The 12376-nt window shown below is 38.6% G+C and overlaps 1 long non-coding RNA gene across 1 annotated transcript in view; it reads left to right on the top strand.

Annotated features, from left to right (window-relative positions):
* The window catches only part of LOC134979072 (uncharacterized), a 47320-nt gene extending 35476 nt beyond the window's left edge, over nucleotides 1-11844 (top strand). Inside the window, exons 3-4 of the long non-coding RNA XR_010190287.1 lie at nucleotides 10449-10579; nucleotides 11561-11844. This is a non-coding gene — a long non-coding RNA (uncharacterized LOC134979072). The remainder of the gene's footprint in view (nucleotides 1-10448; nucleotides 10580-11560) is intronic.
* The last annotated feature ends 532 nt before the right edge of the window (nucleotides 11845-12376 follow it).

Raw genomic sequence — 12376 nt, 5'->3', positions numbered from 1 at the left:
TACACTAGATATATGGCATCAGAGGACACCAACACTGTGACAGGCTGGACTGATGCAGCACAATACACTGACTACACCGGACAGCACAACACAGCACAAGACTCGCCACCCCACTCTCCCACCCCCACACAGACACTGAACACTGAGGACACGTCCTCTCAATACACTCTCCGAGACTGGAGTGAAAATGGCCAAGATGCACGGCTCCTTATATGGAATCCAAATCCCGCGAGAATGCGACAGCGGGATGATGACTTTTTGCCACGTTCGGGTTTCCGAGTCAGGTGGGAAAACCCGAGCCGGGCTCAGAACCGAACTCGGAAGGCAAAGTCCGGTAGGGTTCGGTTCTCTGAGAACCGAACCCGCTTATTTCTATATACAACCTGCAATTAATTCCACCTACACTGTATCCGACCTTCCCTGTATCTACCTGCACTGTATCTGACCCACACTGTAACCCGCACTGTGTCTGATCCGCACTGTATCCGACCAGCACTGTAACCGGGTCAATATTTATCTGTGTATCCCAAAGTATTCCGCACTGTACTATGCAGGTACGGAATGCTGTTTTTTGTGATTGGGGAGAATTGGGGAGCTGCTCAACAAAAAGGCTGATTGGAGGCTGATTGATTGGGGCTTTACATGGATACAGAGTGGCAGTTATCAGTGACCCAGGGCCCCCAGGAGGGAGGTAGAGACTGGACACTGAGAATAGGCATGTGCTGTGGGCATGTGCACTTGTGTAGGGGGCATCAATGCATTTTTTCTGGGGGGTTTTTGCTGTTTGGTAACTACTTTAGAGCAATGATATTGTATACAGGATTCTCAGGAAATTTCTGTGTTGGATTGTTTTCTATTGATAGTACTTGTGAGTTGGTTTGATTGGTTATTGCTAATACATTACTAATTTGTAAATTACTGTTGTGTGTTTGTGGCACTGTTCTGTTGCTTAGTTTAGCCAGCCAGGCTATGGCCTATGTTGGTGAACAATATTGTGAGCAGTAATGTGGTCAAAATTGACTGAAAATGAGTGGAAATGAATGCTATTGAGGTTAATAATACTGTAGGGGGGAAAAACCCAACAAATTCTGTGATTTTAGCTGTTTTTATGTTTTTTTTCTCAAAAATCCAGATCCAAAACCAAAACCTGAAAGGGTGGTTTAGGCAAAACCAATCCAGATCCAAAACACGAAAGGAGATCCAGATTCAAAACCAAAACACAAAACCTGAAAAGTGTCCGGTGCACAGCTCTAATGACTGGTCAGGCTGTAAAGTACTATTCAATGGTCAAGTAATTTGCACAGATTTGCTGATGTTGGTTTTTCCCTTTTTATTGAATGGCTCCTTCCCCTCAAGGGGTAGAAAATTTGTATTTTGGGTCTGTTGCCTTAGTGTCCTGAAAATGTGTCAATGATAGTTCACTGAATATAAGTAAACAAAACAGCCCATGTGTGAGCAGTGAAGGCTAGATGTTCTAAAACTAAATGTGAAAATCAGGCGAAAACAAGCACAACACGCTTCAGTGTAAATTTGTTTTGGGTAGATGGGTATTTCATGTGCAATTTTGTGCATTTCATTCATTTATTACATGGAATACTTATTGACAATAATACTGGCAAAAAATGTACGATAATTAAAGTTGAGCAACCATCAATTTGTGTAGTGTAAATACATATACTGTACACTATTCCATACTTAGGATGCATATCAAAATGGATTCAAGTTATAAATAGAATTTGCATGCCAAGTTGGTATTCCTACACGTGAAGATAGTATTCCATAATGATGGGTTTGTCAAAAAGATCTAGTAGTGACTACCCTCTATGATACTAATGGATACATATGAATTAGTAAATGGCCACAAGAGACATATTACAGATGGGTCCACGGTTATCTTGGCTAGTTTGCTGCAGCTAGGCACAACATGGTTTATTAACATAAACCCTTCATCTATTGTTCTCAGCTGCAATACAATACAGAGAACAATACAGCAGGAGATTAAATCATTACAGCAGGGGATTAAGTCCAACTGCCTAGTCTCAATTAATCCTATTAAATGTCAAGATAAACATGGACCCATCTGTATCTCACACTGTAAGGCCTCCGCTCATTATACAAAATATAAAAACAATTTATACATAAGGGATGACAAAAATAGTTACATGTAAGTTCAGCACTGTGATGTATCTCCCACATGATCGGCTTCCATTAAAAATATAAAATGTGCAAAGGCAAATACATTTCAAGGTGGTACTAAAATATAAACTAAATCACACCAAGGGCAAGGATATTCAGAAAATGTACAAGAATACTGAGTTCTGCTGTTAGACCCAATGGACTAAATTTACTTAGTGGCGTTGTGTCATTTAGAGCCTGCGAGAGATTAACGCCAGTTCTCAGGTCTAATAAGTAGTGTTTACTAAACTGTGGTTTTCTGTCTAACCTGAAACTACTGTACTGTCAATCCCCATTGGGTTCTAAATGACAATACATCTTTGCATGTTCTAGATGTCTATTTTTATTGAAATTACTACTAATTAGAAACTATTCTATTCATATTCATTTAATGGTGATTTTATACAACATTCAATTTAAATCATAGAAACAAATCACTGTGGAATAGAGGCTATTCTATTCATACTCCTATTCATTTACTTGTTCTACTCTGTCTACTATGGAAAGCCCCAGTTCTCTTTGTGTTTTTCTGTGGGTGAACGTGGTTTGATTGTGTACTTGTTTGTTATTTTGACATTATACATGGAGAAAAGGAATAGGATTTAAATGGGTGCACCCATTTAAATCCAATTCCTTTTCTCTTTGTATAACGTCAATCTATTTGATAATTGGAGGCTAGCACCCGTATTGGTGGCCAAAAAATATAGAGACACATTTGTCCTGACAGAAGGACCACTATTTCCTGAGATAATATATATATCATCTGGTGTGGAAAAAAAAACTTTTTTTATCTACTATTGTTTGTTATTTTTTATGTTTTATATCTGTGTCAGTGAATTTCTGTTAAAGTTTAGTCGTGTCTGGTGAAAGGCATCGTAATCTTCCATAGCCATATTGGATGATATTCCTGTCAATTAATTTTGCCTGTCAAATCAATTCATTTACCTGTTGTTTCAGCAATCACGCCTGCCTGAGCCTAATCAGCATTTTGGGTAGGTTTGCTATCAGTTTTATGTGGTTTTCAAAACAGCTGTTTGATAAGTCTGGTGTTTCTCTTGTATTCCATGGTCTAAAACATTGATGGTGCTTATTCTATGCTATTTTATTCTGTTATAAAGTGTGATTTCTAAGTGACTTTGTGGTGATTTTGGCATTAGTAAATTGATGGGTTGCAAAACCACGGGATTCAGAGCCCCTTGCTTAGTAATTTTAGCCAAATGGGATAAATGTACTAAACCTCAGTATTTCAGGAGTTTTGAAACATCTGCACATTATGGAGATGTTCACTATAATGGGACTAACGGACATTATGTACAGGAAGAGAGGGTTCCGCACCAACCCAATCATTTAGTTGATAACAAATAAATAGATAGAAAAAACCAACATAGTAATAGTGTACTCCTAATGGATTAGGTCAAAAATATCTCTGTTGATGGTGCACCCAAGAGTCATGTATTGTAACAGGTAACCAGGAAAGAAAAAAAAAGATTCTTTTTGTTGGGGCATGCTTGAAGAAATGAAATTAATAGTTTTTTGTAAGAACATCAAAGTTTATTGGTATGCATTAAAAGTACAACTCAATGTATCTGCCATATAATTAGACAAACAGTACTAGGTGAAGATACACAGAGAGAATACACATTTAACAAAAGACATAATATATAGATCACACCACATATGTATTACTGCATGGAATAGTTTTTTAGTTTCTACAACTCAAGGTACAGTAGATCTTCATTGGGAATGTGCAGTTTTTACACAAAAATATATGGTGTGTAACAGCAAACTTTGTAGGTGATTTCCAATAGTAAGTGTCAGTAACTCTCTTTTCATGGCTGCGTTTGTTAAACATGTGCAAAAAAACATTCAGTAGAGACAAGGTTACATATATTTATTTATAAAATCAGGCGAAATATCATTGATGTCAGATACCTTGGTAGTATCACCCTTTTACGGTAAATATATTATATATTAATCTATGGTATCCATAGGTTTGCACAAACAAGTCTAGGTTTGCTATTCAATAATACATTGATCTCATTGATCCAATAAAGATTATAAAGTATACATAATATATGTAAGTATCATTTAGAATGAGCAGCTCTGGTGTGCCAAATGTATTCTGAGTTAGGGGTTCACAGTAACGGGCCTCCTAGTATGGATTTGGCCTCCACCTAAGTCAATGAGTCTAAGAAAGGGCTCAGATAACCCTTACTCTGCATCTACTGCCCACTGAGTTACTGAGAACAGTGAGATAACAAAGAATTGGGTCTAAGGTGAGTGACACAAGATAGATATATATATAGGATCTGCTTTTCAGCATGTGTCCAATCTGTCCGTCGCCGCCCCCCCCGCCCCCCGATGGAAAAATCAGTGCAGGGGGTGTGTCCTGGTCCACGTCCAATGAGAGTCCCCCAGAAGTAAGGTAGTGAGCATAGAGAGTAATAAACAGTTTGCTATGCAAACACGGATTCAATCAGACAAAGGAAGAAATACAGGCGTAAAGGTGGTATAATTATCAAAAAGGACTTGTATTGTGTGCTGTTCTGTCATGTGCACTGGACCTGGAACCTCCAAACTTGGACGTGCGTTTTGCTGGGGGTTGACTTGTTCACCAAGTGGGGAGGCCAAATCCATACTAGGAGGCCCATTACTGTGAGACCCTAACTCAGAATACATTTGGCACACCAGAGCTACTCATTCTAGGTCATACCTCCCAACATGACCCTCTCCAGGAGAGACAGAATGCTCTGCTCCTGGACTTTCCTCTTAACATATGATTGCCATCACCTGTGGTGAAACACCATTCTTATCCATTAACCTGTTCAAAACAGGTGCTGTCAATAAAAAATTAAGAGAGAAGTCCAGAAGCAGAGCACGTTGTCCCTCCTGGAGAGGTTCATGTTGGGAGATATGTTCTAGATGATACTTATGCATATTATTTATACTCTATCAATCCTTATTGGATCAACGAGATCAATGTATTTTTGAATAACAAACCTAGACTTCTTTGTGCAAACCTTTGGATACCACAGATTAATATATAATACACTTACCATAATAGGGTGATACTACCAAGGTATTCGACACATGCTCAATGAAGATCTACTGTACCTTGAGTTGTAAAAACTAAAAAACTATTCCATGCAGTGATACAGATGTGGTCTGATCTGCATACTATGTCTTTTGTTACATGTGTATTATCTCTGTGTACCTTCACCTAGTACTGTTTGTCTAATTATATAGTAAGTACATTAATTTGTACTTTAAATGCATACCAATAAACTTTGATGTTCTTTTAAAAAACTATTAATTTCATTTCTTCAAGCGTGCCCCAACAAAAAGAATCTTATTTTCTTTCCTGGTTACCGGCCATTGTGTGTGTGTGTGTGTGTGTGTGTGTGTGTGTAGAGGGGGGGGTGATAATATATATATTTATAGTTTGATTAACATAATATAAAGTTGTGAGACCACGCCCACTTTCCCGGGAGCGCGCGCACCTTCGGTGTTTACATTGAGCGGGGCACAGGCTCTGGTGGAGGCACCATTGACAGACCAGCAGAGAGAAGAAATCATCAAAGAGTTGGTAGCCCATATAATACTAGTGAGTACGGGCTACATGATTATTAAAGAATAATTTTCTATTCAATTAAGCAATCATTTTTCCAATAACATATTACTACAATAGTATTTCCTGCGTAAGGGAATTATTAATGGAAGTTTTAGACTTATTTTTTAATACATAATAATTTCCTCCATTAGAATTGTATGATTATTCTTCTCTTTCTGAGTGACCAGATAGCTCACACAGCATGCTTTTGAAGCTATCGCACCTGTTACAATCATATCATTTATTTTGGTGGGTTTGTCTGCATTTTTTTTGTTTTTCTAAAGCCAACGCTTTACCTGTAATGTGAAAACCATTGATGGTGAGCCAATGATCTTTTCTAATCTAGTATGACTCTCCATTGGTTTCCCATGAGGTTGGGCTTTAGTAAATCAGCAGATTGCAAAACCATTAAAAAAAACATCTGAAAAGTAGTAAATATATTCCAATAATTTTAACTACCAGTGTTCTTGCTACATTATCTCTGTTCCTCCTTTGGAATTTCTCTTTCCGTAGCCTACTTGTTAGCAACAGCTGCTCTATATGTTGCATCAAGATACCATACTCAGTTTTGTCTTCAACATACAGTTGAATTATTATTATTACATTAAATAATACAATAAAATGGAAAAGAAAATACAATCAGCAGTTTAACTGTCAGTAAGGCTGTGTTCTGATGGTTATAGGAATAGTAAGCCTCTTAAAGTGTTTCTTGTACATCGTGATAATGCTGCTTGAGGGCACATCCAGGAAACAGATCAATAAGTTGCAATGAGGCTCTATTGCTTTGTAGGCTACAACCGTCTTGGAATGATGTTTACAAAGATGTTATTTTTAACTCACAAAAACATTCTCTGTACACAGTATTACATCTGTGGGAGATTTGTTTTCTTGTTAGCAATATACACCAATAGACAAATTACAATTCCAAAAAGTTATAGCTGACAGCTAAAATCTGATGATCTAAAAAAGAAAACTTTGAAAGTGTTACAGATCATTTCCAGTAACAAAAAAACAATGAATTATACAATAATATAATGGAACTAAATATTGTTTAGGTTGTACTGTAATCATTCAAAGGGGGCTTGCCAACATTAGGGCTAGGATGTGGTATGGCTCACCGGCGGTCAGGAGACTGCCGGTCAGCATACCGATGGCAGGATCCCGGCAGCATACCGACGCCGGGATGACTTGCTATCCTTAACTTTTGTTATGCTATAGTGGGGACATCTGCTCTACTGTCTGTCCCCATCATTTCTTATAGTCAGCCATCGCCACTGGTTTGTCTGTCTCATCGGGCAGAAGAGGAGTAAAGAAAGGTATAAAGATGGGGTAAGTGGAAGACAAGAGCAGTGACAAAGTGGGATGTCAATGGACAGTGGGTTGTGGGAGCAGAAGTAGAGGTTTTTGTTTCATTATATATTTGTTCAATTTAGTGTTTCTTTTACTGCATTACATTAGTAATTCTACAGTATTCACTGTCACAAGTGACTTTCAAAAGACGCAGACATTTCTGTTCCCATAAGACTGGTAGATTGACAGTTGTTTGTATAGACAGGATGTCACCGTAATATTTACTAATTAGTGCTATTTAATTTATATACAATTAGACTTCTGTGTCTAGTTGTATATACCCTCAGCGGAGAAAGAATCATAACTGGGGAAATTAAATGTCTTGGGTTTTTGTGTTTATTTTTTGTGTTTGTTTGTTTAAGCTCAGAGCAAACTAAATACGACTTTTTCCTTGGAGTATAATTTATACTAAGTGAAAATCAGGGGATTATAGTCAGGGGATTATAGTACGATCAATTAAATAAAGCCCATAGCCCTGCAAAAAGGTAGGGAAAACAGGGGGCCAAATGTAATAGAGTGAGAGTTTCAAAAAGTGAGAGATTTGGTAAGGTTTTGCAGTTTTTTTAAAGTGGCAATCATTCACACTGCAAAACCAGGTTGATCTTGCTATGTAAATGAATGCCACTTTAAAAAAAAAACTGCAAAACCTTACCAAATCTCTCACTTTTTGAAACTCTCACTCTATAACATTTGGCCCAAAATCTCTATATTGCTAATGTCAAGGCAGTACAACAAAGATTGACTATTTCCCCATTAGAAGCCACTATGTTTTGTTCTGAAATTGTGCTACAAATAAGTGTACTACTGTATGAGCAGCACGAAAGGAATTCAATCTTCCATGATTAGAATTTGAGATTATATTTTTGACGTTTGCATACACTAGAAATTTGGCAAAGACCTTTCAGAAAGGAATTACCTAGTTAATGATCTTTTGTCTCTTTTCATTGCATTGATTGACCTTCACCAGTAACATAATGACATATTTTATTTACAGTGATATAAATTGTCAATGTACATTACACATTTTTGTACAATGTAATTGAATCAGTATTACACAAAACTAATAAGACATCACCCACAGTTTATTACTTCTTTATCATTTATTTATTGTATATTTATTTTAAACAGTGAATTGTGTAGATATAAAGTAATACTTCTATCCAGTGGTGCAAGTAGACTAAAGTCTTTAGTGTACATAAAGTGGGCATGACAACACTTACCTGAGATACGCATCACTCTATCAGCTGACTGAAATGACCCAGGAGGCAGAAACAGAGGAAGCTCAGCAGTTTCCTGAGGTACCACAGAGCCTATGCAGGTATAGGCTCTTCCGTGGATGGTTGAACATGTATGATCTCGTCAAGGATCAACTTGAGCAAGACACTGCAAGGTCATGTGCTGTATCAGGCAAGCACAAGCTTCTCGCTGTTCTTCATTTTTTTACCAATAATTCCTTCCAGCCAGTGTCCTCTACAGTGGTCAGGCTATGTTTTTCCAACATTTTCCCCATGTCATGGTAGCCCTGAAGATCATCTCCTACAATTGCAACTACTTCCTCATCTAGAAGTCACAGTGACATGAGCTATGGGTAGCTTTCTATAGTCATACTAGGATATAGTCCAGGAAGCTATAGACTGCACACACATTAGTTCGAGACAACCTAAGAATAGGGCAGAGATATACATCAGTATGCACCACTCCTTTTCTATTAATGTGCAGGGGGTGTATACTGCAAAGCAGAATATAATGTGTTGTAGCTGTCTATTCTGGCTCATGTCATGGTGCTGTTATCCTGTCACTCATACCGCCATGATTAGGTCTTTCACAGCTTCCTGGTTAGCAGTCTCTGGTCCCTGGGTTGCAGTTTCAGGGGTCTTCCAAGGTTTGCTGCATTCCTGCAATGACCTTTCTTCTTCCACACATTAATGACAATAGACACAGTGGAATTAAGAACCCTCATAACATTCGCAATGCTTCTCACACTCATACCTCTGACAGAGCAGCCTACGATGATCCTCTTTTCAGTCTCGGTGAGCTCCAAACCGCCAAGTCATTTCATTAGCAAATGATCTAATCAGTGCCCCTTTACCCGTTTTATACCATCATAAACATGTGTCTGCCGCAGGATCACACCATTTACATTGTGTGGGGTTGTCCAATCACTTTTGTCTACATAGTGTAGTTAGTGGATTGCCATTTATCCTTGGTAAGAATGTGTAAAATAATTCACGATACCATATCTTGCAATAATTTAGAACATACATTAAAGTAAAAAACAATTAACATCAAACAGTAGCTACTGTCATAAATACAGTATGTATAGCTTACATAATGAAGGTATCCAGTTAGCAGTACAAATTTGAAAACTGAAAGTTGCACTCTATTGTTATTTTACAGTTTTGTAGAATTGGGTTTCATGATATGGGCGGGGAGAAAGTAAAGTTACCAAAGTAATGTATAAAGAGCATTAATACAAAGGGGAAAGCTGCCCATGAAAAATAAACATTTCAGTCCTAAATAATAAATCATTTTCATAGCATACTATATTTATAAATGCCATGGGTAAAAACTCGAGGTAGGCTCGGGCCTAATCAATTAGCCTCCTGATTTTGTATGATAGACTTGTTAATGCCTGTTAACTTAATGCGTTGATGGGTGTTAATAGGGGTTAATGGGCGTTAAATTAAAGAATTTGTGAAAGTTTACAGCATTATTCCAGTTGCGCCACCCATTAACCCCCGAGTTATCATGGATTTGTTTTGCCCGCATATAGCACACACTTGACGCGTTTTTTTGGGCTTTTTCAAATCTGCTTATCAAGACTGCAAAGATTCATTTCATATTTTACATTTCTACATCTGTGTGTGAATGAATCTGAATATGTATATGTAGTGCAACAATACCGTAGCTTTTCTCCACACAAAGTTCTGTTGTGCTTCATCTGTGACTATGTACATATTTAAAACTAATACCTGCTGTACAGTTAAAGTAGCAGCCCAGTGTCACTGGTACAGATGGAGTGATGCTTCGCTGTGTCTACAAATAAGATGCAAATTTAAAGGAAAAGTTGCTAAACCACACCACTCAGTGCAGCTCTTTTGCGCCGGGCATCTTGTGCAGCATGGAGGATTTAGGGTATGTGTATGATTACACATCCGTAGGTATCAGTTTCTTTATCTCCTACTTTGCCTAATAGCTTCAGACATTGTTCACACTTTGCCTGAACCAGATACAGTATGCAACAAATGACATTTGAACATATACAACACTAATAATAATAATAATAATAAAATGGTACAAACTCATTTCCTAGAGGCACATGTTCAAGATCCTGTCTGTCAAAAAATTGACGCCAAAATCCCAACACCTGCCTAAACACTGATGCCAGAATCCAGTACAAGTCATCATCCCGACTCCGGAAATCCATCGACCAGGATCCCAAAGGTAACTAAAGATGGAAGGGTTAGGGATTGCCTGCTGGGGGTGGGGTGGGGGGGGGAGGGGTACTGTAGGTTTAGGCTCCACCCAGGAGGGTTAGGGTTAGGCTGTTTTTTAGTGTTAGGCTGAAAGGTGGTGGGGTTAGGGTTAGACTACGGGGAGGGGGGGTTAGGCACAACCTGGGGGAGTAGGTTTAGGCACTAAAAGGGGAGGGTTAGGGTTAGGCTGTAGAAAGGGGGGATTAGGTTTAGGCACTAAGGTGGAGATTAAGGTTAGGCTGTGGTACTAGAGGGTTAGAGTTAGGGGGGTTGTCACCATCGGGATGCCAGCATCGGTATTGTGACTGCCAACATCCTGTCCACTGGCATTGCATACCGATATCTTCCTAGAATATACTCCCAATGTCCACAACCACAGAACTAAAGATGTGTCCTCATTCACCTACAGTAGCATCTATACACCATACAATACAAAGGCGGTCGCACCTGAGAGAATTGTCACAAAGCATCGATTTTTGGTACTTGGTGTAAGCACCGAACACATTCTGCACGAGCACGAACGGGTCCAGTGGCATAGTCTTACAGTCTGATGCCATTTTGGGGATGGGGAGGAAGAAGCAATGGCCTCCATTTAGGGGGTGGTAAGAGGCAAGGGATCTCCATTGTAGGATGAAGATTTCCTGGCCTCTGCGACTGGTGGCTTGCACAGCACCTTCGATGCTGAAAGCAGCCAAATGGTGGATGCTTTGATCCGATACTGCATCCTAGAATGTAGCTCAGATTACTAGTGCAGCAAGAGGCATCTGCATGTAATAGATGCCTCCTGCTGAATTTACATACAGTGATACAGTGTTATCCTAAGAAGCAGCAGTGATAGCAAATCCGACCGCACCTGATTGACCCCCAAGATGCCCAGCACGACTTAAAGCTCCAAGATGTTCACCATTCCATATTATTGTTTACATTTTTCATCTTATTCACATTGCAGATGCAGTGAAACACCACTAACAGTAAACTACAGATGCTGGGCTGTGACTTTAATGAAACAGGAATTAGTTTAAAACATGTTCAAAATTGCAGATGAAGCACAATAGAACTTGGCATGAAGAAAAGCTCTTCTCACACAGATTCAGTACATGTACAAATGTCACACATGAAATTCATCACTGCAGACTAGCAATATAGGTTTGTCGCTCCCAGTTGTTTTATTAATGCAAATTAAGATGCACATTTTGAATGGGAGAGTTTCTTGCTGTGATTGAGTCTCCCAGAACCTGGCGCACCCCAGGGGGGCTGTTTGTCGTGATTTGTGCAATAGTGTATGAGGAAACATCTGTACAAAGTACAGTAGTCTGCTAATAAAACAGTGAGGTTGTCTTCCTTCATGGCTCACTTATTTATTTTAGGGGGAATACTGATTGTATTTATTTATTCATTTTTTAATACACAAGAGTATATATGGACTGGAAAGTGGCAGTTACTTAATATGTAAAATTCAAGCGCACATTTTGCCTTTATTGAATTTATTTCTAACTCTATATCAGACCCTTAATATTTATTCCTGTGACTGCACAATCCTGTATGTATAATCCTGTATTTTAGATCTTATGATTCAGTTATGCTGCATTTCTTATGAATGTGATATAAATGCATTACTGAAAAGCTAAATGGAAATTTAAGTTCACAATCTAAGCAAGATTGTCAATAGGTTGAGGAATTATAAGATAAAAGATCATTTTAGCACAGACGTTTCTGGAAACACAGCCAACCCATACTGCAAAGCAGCCAAGTTTTACATATGCAG

Source organism: Pseudophryne corroboree, chromosome 1 (assembly GCF_028390025.1).
Source record: "Pseudophryne corroboree isolate aPseCor3 chromosome 1, aPseCor3.hap2, whole genome shotgun sequence".
Classification (NCBI taxonomy): Eukaryota; Metazoa; Chordata; class Amphibia; order Anura; family Myobatrachidae; genus Pseudophryne; species Pseudophryne corroboree.
This window is presented reverse-complemented; position numbering and strand designations above follow the sequence as displayed.